The 13,072-nt window shown below is 43.7% G+C and overlaps 2 long non-coding RNA genes across 4 annotated transcripts in view; one reads left to right on the forward strand and one right to left on the reverse strand.

The window, feature by feature from the left end:
* Positions 1–481, reverse strand: part of LOC148114220 (uncharacterized) — a 79,395-nt gene extending 78,914 nt beyond the window's left edge. For 2 of the 3 annotated variants that reach the window (XR_015733923.1, XR_015733924.1), the window contains exon 1: positions 69–478. This is a non-coding gene — a long non-coding RNA (uncharacterized LOC148114220). Of the gene's footprint in view, positions 1–68 lie in introns of all 3 variants that reach the window. The other variant, XR_015733925.1, reaches the window with a different exon arrangement.
* LOC148114221 (uncharacterized) lies at positions 246–7,971 on the forward strand. The gene is made up of 3 exons (XR_015733926.1): positions 246–447; positions 5,246–5,428; positions 7,236–7,971. It is a non-coding gene; the product is annotated as an uncharacterized LOC148114221 (long non-coding RNA).
* Positions 7,972–13,072: the final 5,101 nt, after the last annotated feature.

Consider the following 13,072-nt stretch of genomic DNA (forward strand, 5'->3'; position numbering starts at 1 on the left):
AAAAGACTTTAAAGGGTCACATAGAAAATCAAAAGATGTTTTAGGATATAAAAAAGGGTTATTCTTACAGTTCAATCAGGCTAGCCTTGGAACACTCTGCTTGTATTTGTTTCTTGCCTGCCTTCCTATAAACAATAAACTGATTCTGCTCTCAAGCAGCTGACCTCCAATCATTTCGAAGTAATCTCCCAGCTGGGAGTTTTGAATTCAAGAAGGGAAAGCTCTGCTTTCCAACAATCCTTAAAGGGAAAGGCTTTTTTTCCTTCCAACAATTGGTGACCCAGGTGGCCTCCCGGGCAACCGAACCACCGGATGGGGCCCAGAGATCAAAACCCAGCCGCCACGGACCTTCTTTGTCTGGGGAAAATATCTACGGACTCTCCCTGGGAGGCATCAGATAGTAAAGGGAGTCCTTGAGCTTTGCACTCAACAGTTGCTTGAAAGCAGGTGAGTACCGCTTTAAATTTAAAACCCTAGAACTCTGTGGGGAGTGGAAGCGAGTGTGTGTGTGTGTGTGTGTGTATGTGTGTATGTGGGTTTTACCTGCGGGAAACAGCTGGATCCCACCTCCTCCGTTGATCTCTAGCCACCCCCCACCCTGCTGCTAGTTCGAAAGAGCAGTGACCAGCAGGATTGGGAAAGCAAGGAGGGGTCACAGAGTGTGGGAGCTTTCTGAGGAACACAAGGAAAAAACTGAACGGGCTATGAAGAGAGAAGAGGTTAATAAAAGAAAGGAAAAAGAAAAACCCCAAAACAAATAAAGGGAACTCCAGTGTATCCCAGAGCAAGCTAAAGCAGAAACCCATTTTCTAGAAGGGAAAACTGAGGCAGGAAACACTGAGGCAAAAATAATGGCTCCTCTGCTGAGCAAACCAATATTAGGAAGAATAAGAGGCGAATGCAATTACATTCTGACACATACTGTATGCCCTTCTCTGCCTCAGACCTTAATATTTGGAAAACAGACACTCCAACATTCAGGGCAAACCCTCGGGCAGTAATCCGAACCCTGAAATCAATAATAGAAAGCCACAACCCATCCTGGGAAGACATGAATCAGTTACTACAGGCTTTCCTAACTCAGGATGAACTATTAAAACTATTTGAGAAAACAGCACAAATAGCCAACCAACTATTCCAGGACAGGGTGCCCAGATAAGGGTTGCATGGCCAACCCAGTGCCCTGATTGGGACTACAATGATGCCAATCACTGGAGGGATTACAAAAAAGGCAAAAGGCAATCTAATGAATGCCCTAGTAGAAATAGGAAAAAAGATCCTCAACTGGTCAGAATTTCAAAAGACAACCCAAAGGGAAAAAGAAAATCCTGATGTCTTTTGGGTTCGTCTCTCAGAGGCAGCTGTGACATATGCCCACCTAGACCCAAGCTGCCAAAAGGACCAGAGAATTTTAGCCTCAGCTTTCGTGGACCAGGCTAGTAGTGACATCAGGGAACATTTCCACTGTATTGTATCTAATTGGCTTACCTTGGAAATAGCAGAGTTGCGCAGGATTGCAAACTTTGTCTATGACCAAAGGGATAAATTAAAAGAGGAAGAAAAAGATAGAAAGAGGAAGATAGAGAGACATGAAGAGCTAAAAGTTTTTGCTGCCATGCACCATAATGCCAGACAAGTTCAATGCAGGACTGCCGGTATCAGGCAGGGATGCTGGAAATGTAGACAGGAAGGATGGCCCCAAGATGGGTGCCAACATTGTTATAAATATGGAAAAGGAGGGCATTTTAGCCGATACTGTAAACAGACTTCATTTCGTGGCCAGCCCCAAGATTCACCCAGAGGCCCCATGCCAAGCAATAATTCACATTACCAAGGCGAGCAGAGATATAACCGACATCGTGAGCCGCCTACAGCCCCTTTTCCCCAAGATGATACATTCCACCACAATAGAGATAGTGATAGATCTTGATGGGGGCAGGGAAGGGGAAGAGAGGCACAATTTTCCTGACTGGACCATGAAAATGAACTCACTGAATACACAGCTACCTTCATTGGGCTCGCAATTCCCTTAAGGAATGGCCCGGAAGTGGAACCCATTATTTCCCTGATCATAGGGGGAAAGAAATATGACTGCCTGGTTGACACCAGAGCTACCTCATCCTTAATTACAGAGGCCCCATATAAAGACTCATTGTTTCCAGGAGCTCGAGACAATATAATGGGAGTTGGAGGAAAAATCATTCCTGTGGAATCCACTCATGAAATAAAAGTAGAATTGGGGCCGTTCTCTTTAAAACACTCTTTTACAGTCTGTCCCCAATCCCCACTCTCCCTCTTGGGAAGGGACCTCTTATGCAGAATGGGAGCCACCATAAAATGTGGAAAGGGGGGGAGGGCTTATGTTAAACATTCCAGGGAAAGGCACCCATAAGCTGGCCATAAATAACACAGGGCTTCATGTGGATCTAAAGATCTTGCCATCCTCTCTGTGGGGCTAGGATGCAATGGAGGTGGGATTATTAATAGGGGCAAATCCAGTCACCATTCAGGTAAAGAAAGGACCACCTCCATGTGTTCCCCAATACAAAATTCCAGCTGAGGCAATTCAACCTATAAGGAAACTGATAAAGTCTTATCTGGAACAGGGAGTCTTTAAGAAATGTACATCTCCCTGCAACACCCCAATCTTTCCAGTTAAGAAGGGAAAGGTAGATAATGAAGGAAACCCCATCTTCAGATTTGTACATGATTTGCGTCTCGTGAACAACATGTGATACCACGTGCCCCTATAGTACCAAACCCTGCAACTATAATAACCAGCTTCAGCTATGTATTTTACAGTTATAGACTTGTGCTCTGCCTTCTTCAGCATCCCGGTAGACCAGGCATCCCAATATCTCTTTGCTTTTACCTGGGAAGATCAACAATACACCTGGACTCGCTTGCCACAAGGCTATATAGTGTCCCCTACCCTATTCTCTCAAATCCTGAATGCAGATCTCTCCTCTATCTCTTTATCACACCAGTCAACTTTGATACAATATGTTGATGATTTATTGCTGGCTTCTAACACCGAGCTGGCATGCAAACTGGACACCTTACATCTACTAAAAGCTTTGGCTGACAAAGGGCATAAAGCCTCCCCTTCAAAATTACAATACTTGAAACAGGAGGTAACTTATTTAGGCTACATAATTGCGCTAGGAATTAGGAAATTAGTACCCAGCAGAGTACAAACAATCTTAGGCATGAAACCCCCTAAAACAAAATGACAAGTGAGAGCCCTATTGAGAGTCTTAGGTTTCTGCCGCCCATGGATCCCCTCATTTGGAGAATTAGCCAGACCACTAATACAATTGACAGGAAAGGATATGCCTGACCCCATCGAATGGTCAAAAGCATTAGATCAAACCATTCAAACAATAAAACAAACCTTAGCTTCTGCCCCAGCACTTAGTCTCTCTGACTACAAAAAGCCTTTTACCCTGTTTATTCATGAAAAGTCAAGCGTTGCTTCAGGGGTCCTGACACAGCCATTTGGACATACACATAGACCAGTAACTTACTATTCAGTAACATTGGACCCAGTGGCAAAGGGGGCAGTTCCATGCTTAAGAGCGGTGGCAGCCACTGTGGAGATAGTAAAAAGATCTAAGGATTTGGTGCTTGGACAACCTCTAACCTTAAAAGTTCCCCATGAGGTCTTTGCAATGCTTTTGAAATCTCAGACCCAAGCCTTCACCCAGCAGTGCCTGGCTCGATATGAAGCAGAATTATTTACATCAGAAAACATCACCTTTGCAAGATGCACGACCTTAAATCCAGCCACATTACTTCCATTAGAGCAGAATGGAGAAAGTCTTCATGACTGCCTCCACCTAGTCCATGATGCTGAATTATCCAGACCAGATTTGACAGATACACCACTACAAAACCCAGACCTTGAGCTTTTTATTGATGGCTCTTCATATATACATGAAGGCAGGAGAGTGGCTGGGGCTGCAGTAGTCTCCCTCTATGAAATCGTCTGGGCATCCCCCCTCCCTCCCTTCCACAGCACTCAAGCAGCTGAGTTTGTAGCTTTAACAAAAGCCTGCAAAGCTGCAAGGGGTCAGTCTACCAACATATATACTGATTCTAAATATGCTTTTGGGGTATGCCATGCGACAGGTGCCTTGTGGAAACAACAAGGTTTTTTAACATCAGCTGGTCAACAGATCATACATGCAAACCTAGTGATTCAATTATTGGAAGCCATACAATTACCAAAAGCCTTGGCAGTCATTCATTGTAGAGCCCATCAAAAGGATGACTCCACAGTGACGAAAGTAAACAGATATGCGGATGAAACAGCCAAATGGATAGCACCAGAACCTCTGCCTCATAACCTCATGGCTCCAGCCCTAATGATAAACCCTGAATTACAATACACAGAATTTCTAGATAAAGGAGAAGCTGAGCAATGGGAACAAAAATTAGGGGCAGTCTTTAAAGAAGGATTTTGGAGAGTCCCAGATGGCAGACCCATAGCTCCACGCTGCATCCTTAGATTAATTTGCCAGAGGTTACACACAAAAGGGCATTGTGGGACAAAAGCCATGGTAGATGCTATAAGGAGAGTATGGTATGCACCTGGAGCCTATAGTGAAGCAACAAGAGTAGCTAGCATCTGTAAAATTTGTCAGGCAAATAACGCCACTTCCAGGAAAGCAATCTATGAGGGAGGAAGACCCTGGGCACAAAAGCCCTTTGAAAGAGTACAAATGGATTATATACAGCTACCAAAGGCAAATAGTTATCAATACGTTCTTGTATGCAGAGACCAATTGACTCACTGGGTGGAGGCTTTCCCATGCCGCCATGCCACAGCCCTTGAAACAGCCAGACACCTCCTTAAGGATATTGTGCCCAGATTTGGGATACCCACTGTACTGGATATAGATAGGGGAAAACATTTTATAGCCCAGGTCCTCACACACATCTTTCAAGTCCTTGGCATCACCCAAAACCTTCACATGCCATACTTGCCTTTGTCCACTGGGGGGATAGAGAGAGCTAATAGGGAGGTAAAGACCCTATTGGACAAGCTATGTCAAGAAACCCACCTCTCTTGGCCACAAGTGCTTCCAATCGCCCTCTTTTATATTAGAACCAGACCAAGACGAGATATAGGAATCTCCCCTTTTGAAATCCTCTTTGGTTGCCCCAGACACATTACAAGGCCTAGATCCCCACTTCCTCAGTTTAGATAAGGGGGATATGGTTCTCTGTTCTTATATTTCAGCCCTTCACAAGAGATTGCAGACCCTGTGGACACAGAGTGCTCTAACGCAGACCTTGCCCTTGGAAGAAGCCCTTCATCCCTTTGAACCAGGACATTGGGTGTGGATAAAATTCTTCACCAGAACATCACCACTACAACCCAGGTGGACGGGACCCTACCAAGTCTTGCTAACCACACAAACAGGTATCAAAGTGGCAGAAAGAGATTCCTGGATCCATTGGACACATGCCAAACCAGCAGTTATAGACCACAGCTCTGCACTAGTATAAGCAGTCTCACACATCAAGCTCAGAAAAGATCCTAAAACAGATCAATGGTCACTAGCAGCATTCTTTGATACCACAGACTCTGAAAACACCCTAGGTACAAACATTGGACTACAGGATATTGAACTATAGATTTTTGTATATATATATATTTAGGACATTAGATTATAAGATTTTTTTCTCCCCCCCCTACTTCTACCTCATCTTTTTTCTGTTTTCTTCTTTTCCCTTCACTTTCAGAGTAAAGAACAGGACTCTAGACTTCATTGTTATTATTGCCTGTTATTGCTATTGTTTTTCCTCTTCCTTGTTAAAAAAAAAGGGGGGGCTTGAAGGAGTAGGGAGATTTCAACCATGGGAAACAGGAAATTCAGTGTAAACATATTGTGCAGTTTATACTGTATACTATTTGTAATATATGTGACAGCATTCCTGGAGCCAAGCCTTTTTCCAGAAAAAGGAAACATATGGGAATATTTAGCAAGGGAAGTACTCAATACCACTAACTTTTGTCTAGCAGGGGGAAAAATTTTTATGATTCATGCTTTACTTATTCTTACTCTCTTACCTCCTTTACAACACACCTCCAGCAACCTCTGTATTTGCTTTAATTCTTGATCCAAAAATTTAATTGGGATTATCCAAAATAAAAAAATAATTTTTGGTAAAACTTTCATTTTTATCATTGAAATTCTTCCAAACCATGATAATTTTACTTTCTCAATTTATCTATTTTATCTTTTATATTTTTCTTTAACTTTTCATAGTTTATTTTCTTTAACTCTTGAATATTTTTTGGGATGTCAATACCTAAATATTTAATACTATCTACTACTTTTAATTCATGTTTTCCTTTCAATACCTCCACTTCTTCTTTACTATGGTTATATAACATCATTTCAGATTTTCCCCAGTTTATTTGTAATCCACTGTATTTCCCAAATTCATTCAGGTGTAAATAAATCTGCTCTATAATAACTACGGGATTTTCAAATGTTAATAATGTATCATCTGCAAATAAATTTATTTTAGTTTTCTTCTGTACACCAATTCCTTCAATCAGTGAATATTCCCTAATTGCTTTTTCCAAAATTTCCATCAATAATGCAAATAAAACGAGGTAAAGGGCAACCTTGTCTTGTTCCCCAGTTTAAAATTATTGTCTCTGTAACATCATCATTTATGGTTGTACTCGCTTTATTCTCTGAATATAGTTGATTTATCATTTGTCTAAATTTTTTTCCAAAACCTAACTTCTCTATTAATACCTTCTTTTCTTTTTTGTTCAATTTTTATTTATAAGTACAAACTAAACAGAACAATTGGATGACTGTGAAAAATTGAATAGGTTCCTAACAAACCTAGCTGAAACTTTGTTGTCCAAAAGGTAGAGGAGGGAACTAGAGAGACAGCCATACTGGACTTAATTCTTACAAACAGAGAAGAAATGATAGAGGGACTTAAAACAGCAGGCACCTTGGGTGAGAGTGACCATGTCATACTATAATTCAACATAATGCAAACACAAGCAGTAGAACAAAATGATACCAGAGTCCTAGATTTTAAAAGAGAGAATAAACTCAGAGAGAACTATTCAATTTTTCACAGTGCAGAATTAGTCTTCCAATTGATGTCAGGATATTTAATTTACTTACTATTGTAGTGTGTTTCCTACTCATATTTGTTAATTTGTTAGCAAAAATTGCATCTATTTTTTCTTCTAGGTTGTGTGGCCTGTAGTATGCACCTATGGCAATGTCATTCTTTTATATTGACCCATTCCTTGGATGAACATTCTAAAGGAGAAAACAACTCAAGAAGATTCAAGAAACTCTTGAATCAACTCAAGAAACTCTGAAAAATAAAAGCCCAATCCAGCACAGTACCACTGAAAAAAAAACCAAGAAAACCAAGAAGAAACCAGCATGGTTGCACAAAGATGTCTCTGATAAATTGAAAGACAAAAAGGGCAAGTACAAATAATGGAAAGAGGAACACATAACTAAGGCAGAATATCAGCAGATAACCAGAATCTGTAAAGATGAAGTCAGGAAAGCAAAAGCTCAGAATGAACTAAGACTTGCAACAAAAGTCAAAGATAATAAAACTTTCTAACATATAAATAACAAGAAAAATATCAAGGAAACAGTCAGTCCACTAAAGAGAGAAGATGGCAAAGAAGTAACAGCCACCAGAGAGAAAGCATAGATGCTTTAACTCATTCTTTGCATCAGTCTTCATGCAAAAAGAAATTATAGTTCAACCTATCAAAAACATAATTGTAAACGACAGGCTACAAAAAAAAGTTTAAAAATTTTTTTTAAAAAAAGGTAAGAGAATTCCTGTCTGATCTTGATGAATATAAATCTTTGGGACCTGAATATAAATCTTTGGGATTGCATCCCAGAGTTCTAAAGGAGCTGGCAGATGTCATCTCAAAACCACTGTACCACCACTTTCAAAAATCCTGGAGAACTGGGGAACTATCAGAGGACTGGAAAATAGCTGATGTGGTTCCCATATTCAAAAAGAGGAAAAAAAGTAGACCCAGGAAACAACAGATCAATCAGTCTAAGACCAATACCCAGGGAAGATACTGAAAAAGTTAATAAAAAAACAGATCTGCCAACATTTAGAAATTAGTAAACTAAACCAGCATGGGTTTGTTAAAAACAGACCAAATCTTATATCATTCTTCAACATAGTAAATTAGTGGACCAATGAAATGTTGTGGACATAGTACTTAGACTTCAGCAAGGCATTTAACAAAGTAGACTACAACCTACTTCTTAGTAAGCTAGAAAAATGTAGAATAGACAACATCACCACTAGATGGATTTGTAGCTGGCTGACAAACCATACTCAACGAGTAGTCCTTAATGGTTCTACATCCACATGGAGAAAAGTAAATAGTGGGATACCTCAAGCCTCCATCTTAGGCCCAATACTCTTTAATATTGATGGATAGAGGCAGTGGTGGGTTGCTACTGATTCGCTCCGGATGGGGTGAACAGGTAGCGGCAGCAATAGAAGGCTCCACCCACCCGCCTGGATGCTTCTGCGCATGTGCAGAAGCATCACGCACACAAGTGCGCACGCACACACCCATGAGCAAACTGGTAGTGATGGTTTTTGAAACCCGCCCCTGGATAGAGGGATACAATCAAGATCAAGGGAGGTACTAATACCACTCTATAATGCCTTAGTAAGACCACACCTAGAATACTGCATCCAGTTTTGGTCACCACACTATAAAAAAGATGTTGAGACTCTAGAAATAGTGCAGAGAAAAGCAACAAAGGTGATTAGGAGACTGGAGGCTAAAACATATGAAGAACGGTTACAGGAACTGGGCATGACTGGTCTAGTGAAGAGAAGGACCAGGAGAGACATGATAGCAGTGTTCCAATATTTGAGGGGCTGTCACAGAGAGGAGGGAGCTATTTTTCAAAGCACCTGAATGCCAGACAAAGAATAATGGATGGAAACTGATCAAGGAGAGATTTAACCTAGAAATAAGGATAAATTTTCTGACAGTGAGAACAATCAACCAATAAAACAATTTGACTTCAGAAGTTGTGGGAGCTTCATCACTGGAGGATTTCAAGAAGAGACTGGACTGTCATCTGTCAGAAATGGTGTAGAGTCTCCTGCTTGGGCAGGGAGGTTGGTTTAGATGATCTATAAGGTCCCCTCCAATTCTGTTATCTATTTTTTTTAATCTGATATCTGTACAATCATTCCTCCAATATTTTCAGCTTTCAGGATTTTCCATCAATTATTTAAATCCCAAGGGAAGACCTGCAAATCCTTCCTTGGAGTTTTTTCAGGTTTCTTATCCTGAAGACAATTGGGGGGGGGGGTTATATATGTATGTATGTATGTAATCAGTGGTGGGTTTCAAATTTTTTTACTACCGGTTCTGTGGGTGTGGCTTTGCGGGCATGGCTTTGTGGGCGTGGCAGGGGAAGGATACTGTTTAAAACTCCATTCCCATCCCACTCCAGGGGAAGGATATTGCAAAATCCCCATTTCCTCCCGATCAGCTGGGTCTCAGGAGGCAGAGAATAGATGGAGGTGGGTCCAGTCACAATTTTTACTACGGGTTCTCGGAACTACTCAAAATCTCCACTATCGGTTCTCCAGAACTGGTCAGAACTTGCTGAAACCCACCTCTGGTATGTATGTATGTATGCATGTATTGTCATGAATAAATGCCTTGCCTCTGATCCAGATCCAGAAGCAGGGGGGCTGGGCAAACCAACCCCCAAGGTCCACCCTAACCCAATGACCCCTCCTTACCTTAGCCACGCCCCAGGGGTACTTAAGGATCGGCCATGCGGTCCTGCCTCAGTTCCAGACTTGTACCTGTAACGATAAGATGCTTAATTAATAAACAATACTTGATACACTAAGAATTTGTCTATGGAGTTATTGGGCACGATCCTCGAACATATCTAACAAAATGGTAGCAGAGGATGGTTGGATAGCCCAATCCTGATACTCCACGACATGCAAGGGACCACAACAGACAGGGTGAATACCAGAGCATTCACCAAGAAGATGGCAGGACGATCTGCCCAACCCGAAACCACGCAAGGAGAGGCACCCGAGACGAGCGGCCTACTCCACCACCCATCCACTCCGGCCAGGAGCAACGAGGAGTGGACGAAACACGAAACCTCAAAGGAAGAGATGCACGACCTAAAAGGAAAACTCCTCGAACTGATAGATTCGTCGCAAAGCAACAGCGGCCTCATCGCGGAACTCCGAAGCCTGATCAAAGACTCCGAAGCAGCGAGTGAGGAAGACGAAGACGAATCCGACTACAGCGAAGGAGACCCGGTAAGGGAAGATTTCCCCCACCAAAAACTTACCGCAAAGGCCGAAGGAGACTTCGCGCCCTTTTCACGGCGGCCATCTTGGGAGACGGCGTCATCAAAGATGGCCGACCATCCACCAATAGACTCCCAGGATTTAAATCCTATGGCGGGAATCGGGGCCTACTCAAAAACTACCGACCAAAAATACTACAAAAAACACAAAGGCCCAAAAACAAAACCTACAAGCTCGCCAACCGAGCCCGAAGTCAACAAGGCCATCGAACTAATCGCCACGGCCCTAGGGGACAAGGTAAAAATACCGGCCGTACATCCCGGCGCCAGGCCAAAAAATAAAAGGGACCCCAACGCGACGAGGGCCGGCACCGGCACCCACCCTGGGAAGGATGCCACCATCGCGTGGACCCAGGACCACCCAGAGCCCCTAAGAGGTCCACCCACTAAAGCCGGAAGCCAAGGGCGATGGGACTACTCACCAGACCGACGACCGGGACCAGACCCGTGGATCGCGAGGCCATCCGCAGGCAGAGGACGTCCATCGGCGGGCAGGGGGATCGGCCCGGCACCCGCAGGCGACATCCGCGCGAGACCGGGCCAACCGGGACCATTCGCGGCCCCAACGGGACTCCCAACGTCCACCGGCGATCCTCACCGCTTTCCGAGGCTCCAGGCGACGATCCGCGACGATCCCGAGCAGGCAAGGCCAACCGGAGAGGAGCTGAAGGCCCATCCGGAAGATTGGGGCCTTCATCCGGGAGCAGCATGGATGAGCTCCTCACTCCACGACGACTGGGGAGAAATGAACCTCACGCATGCGCAGCACGCCCCTGTAAGAAAAACGGAACAGGACATAGAGCTACACCGATGCAGACACGTAGATACAAGTCAGTTCAGACTTGCCACAGTCGTTCCTCTGCCATATTGCGAGTATCCTTATGTGAGGAACCATGGACAGCGACATAATGTGAGTAATTTAACTTACAATTCAGGGACTTTACCCAGTGATTTTCCAAAACTGAGGCTAGATGGGGAGAATTTCCTGGACTGGAATCAGCAGCTCCAGGGCACCCTGCTTAAGGAAGACCTGCTATCCATGGTTACAGACCCCCCAGAAAAACCCTGGACTTTTGAATTGGATTGCATCCATCACAAAGCTTACTGTATTGTCATTGCCAGCATTACCCCCAGCATTTACCCCAGTATTGGCCACCACCTGACTGCATTAGAGATAATACAGAGAATGCACAAACTGTTTTACTGCCAAAGCGTTGCCAGCACCACCAGGCTGTCTAGGGAGTTTTATGCCACTAAACTCAAGGCAGGGACACCCATGAGCGAGCATTTACTATCACTAAATAATACTAGGGCCCAGCTGACACAAAGGGGGGAGGTCATAAGCGAGAGGACCATGATAAGTATCATAGTAAATTCCCTAGATCCCAGTTGGGACACCTTTGTTACACAGATAGACAATCTAGGGACAGGGAGGCTCTCACTTGAATTACTAACAAGTAAACTAATATCAGAGGATTGCATTAGAAGGGAACGCTCCCTAAGCCGCAGGGAGCAAAGACCCAGCAGAAAGATTGAGCCACAGAGCAGGAGCCAGAGCAACACAGAGTGCTATATATGTGGGTCAAGAAACCATTACAAGAGAGACTGCCCTAAAAATACAGGGGACAGGATACATAGGAGAGATAGACCAGAACAAAGGACAAGACACACTAGCGGACGCTCGCCAGAGGTCAGGCACAGGCGTAGGGATTCACCTAGCCCTAGAGACAGGAGAGACCACAGGGACAGTTCCAGGGAGAGCCACACTGGATCACTGTACGGCATAGGGGATCAAGCACAACACGTAGGCCAAGACAGGGAGGAAGGCACATGGCTGCTGGACTCAGGAGCCACAAACCACACCACACATGATCGCAACCTACTAACCTCTTTCACAGGAGAAAGTTTTGTAGTGAAAGTGGCTAACCAGAATAACGTACAAGTAACAGGCAAAGGTAATGCATACGTACCAGGAATAGGTATGGTACGGGGAGTACTCCTAGTACCAAATATACCATATAATATCCTTGCCACCCTAAAACTAAGCAAGGATAACAATGTCGAGGTGACTTTCAAAGAAGGAAAGGCACAGGTGACCAGAGGGGGTAAAGGGATAGGGAAAGTAGTAGTCAGTGGGGAACTACCATTCTTCCACCCAACCAAGAGCACACAGCCAGAAGTGAACAACCACCGAGGGGTTAACTCCAATAACACAGGCAACGCAAGCAAGGAGGTAGAGGGGGTTGAGCACACACACACCACCGATGAGCCCAATGAACAGGGGACACCCAGGAAGGAGAAACCAATGATAGGGAAACCAATGCATGACAACTGTGCCCACCTATTACACAGGAAACTAGGACACATTAGTTTCCCCGTAGTACAGAAAATGTTGGAATGCTCTGAAGGTGTAAAAATAAAGGATTGTGAGAACTATCTCGAGTGTTCTATTTGTAAGGGCTCCAAATTAAAAACCAAACCAAGGCCCAAGAAGTCAGTACGCACAACTAATTCGGTTTTCCAACTTGTACATATGGATCTAGTGGGGCCACTAAGGCCTTCCATTAAGTACAGGAAGAGGTACTTCCTGACCATAGTGGATGACTTCAGCCGCTATGGCTTCGTGTACACCCTAAAACACAAAAATGAAGTTTTTCAAAAATTTA

The sequence above is a fragment of the Pantherophis guttatus genome, chromosome 4 (genome assembly GCF_059756535.1).
Source record: "Pantherophis guttatus breed Tessera chromosome 4, ASM5975653v1, whole genome shotgun sequence".
NCBI classification, from domain to species: domain Eukaryota; kingdom Metazoa; phylum Chordata; class Lepidosauria; order Squamata; family Colubridae; genus Pantherophis; species Pantherophis guttatus.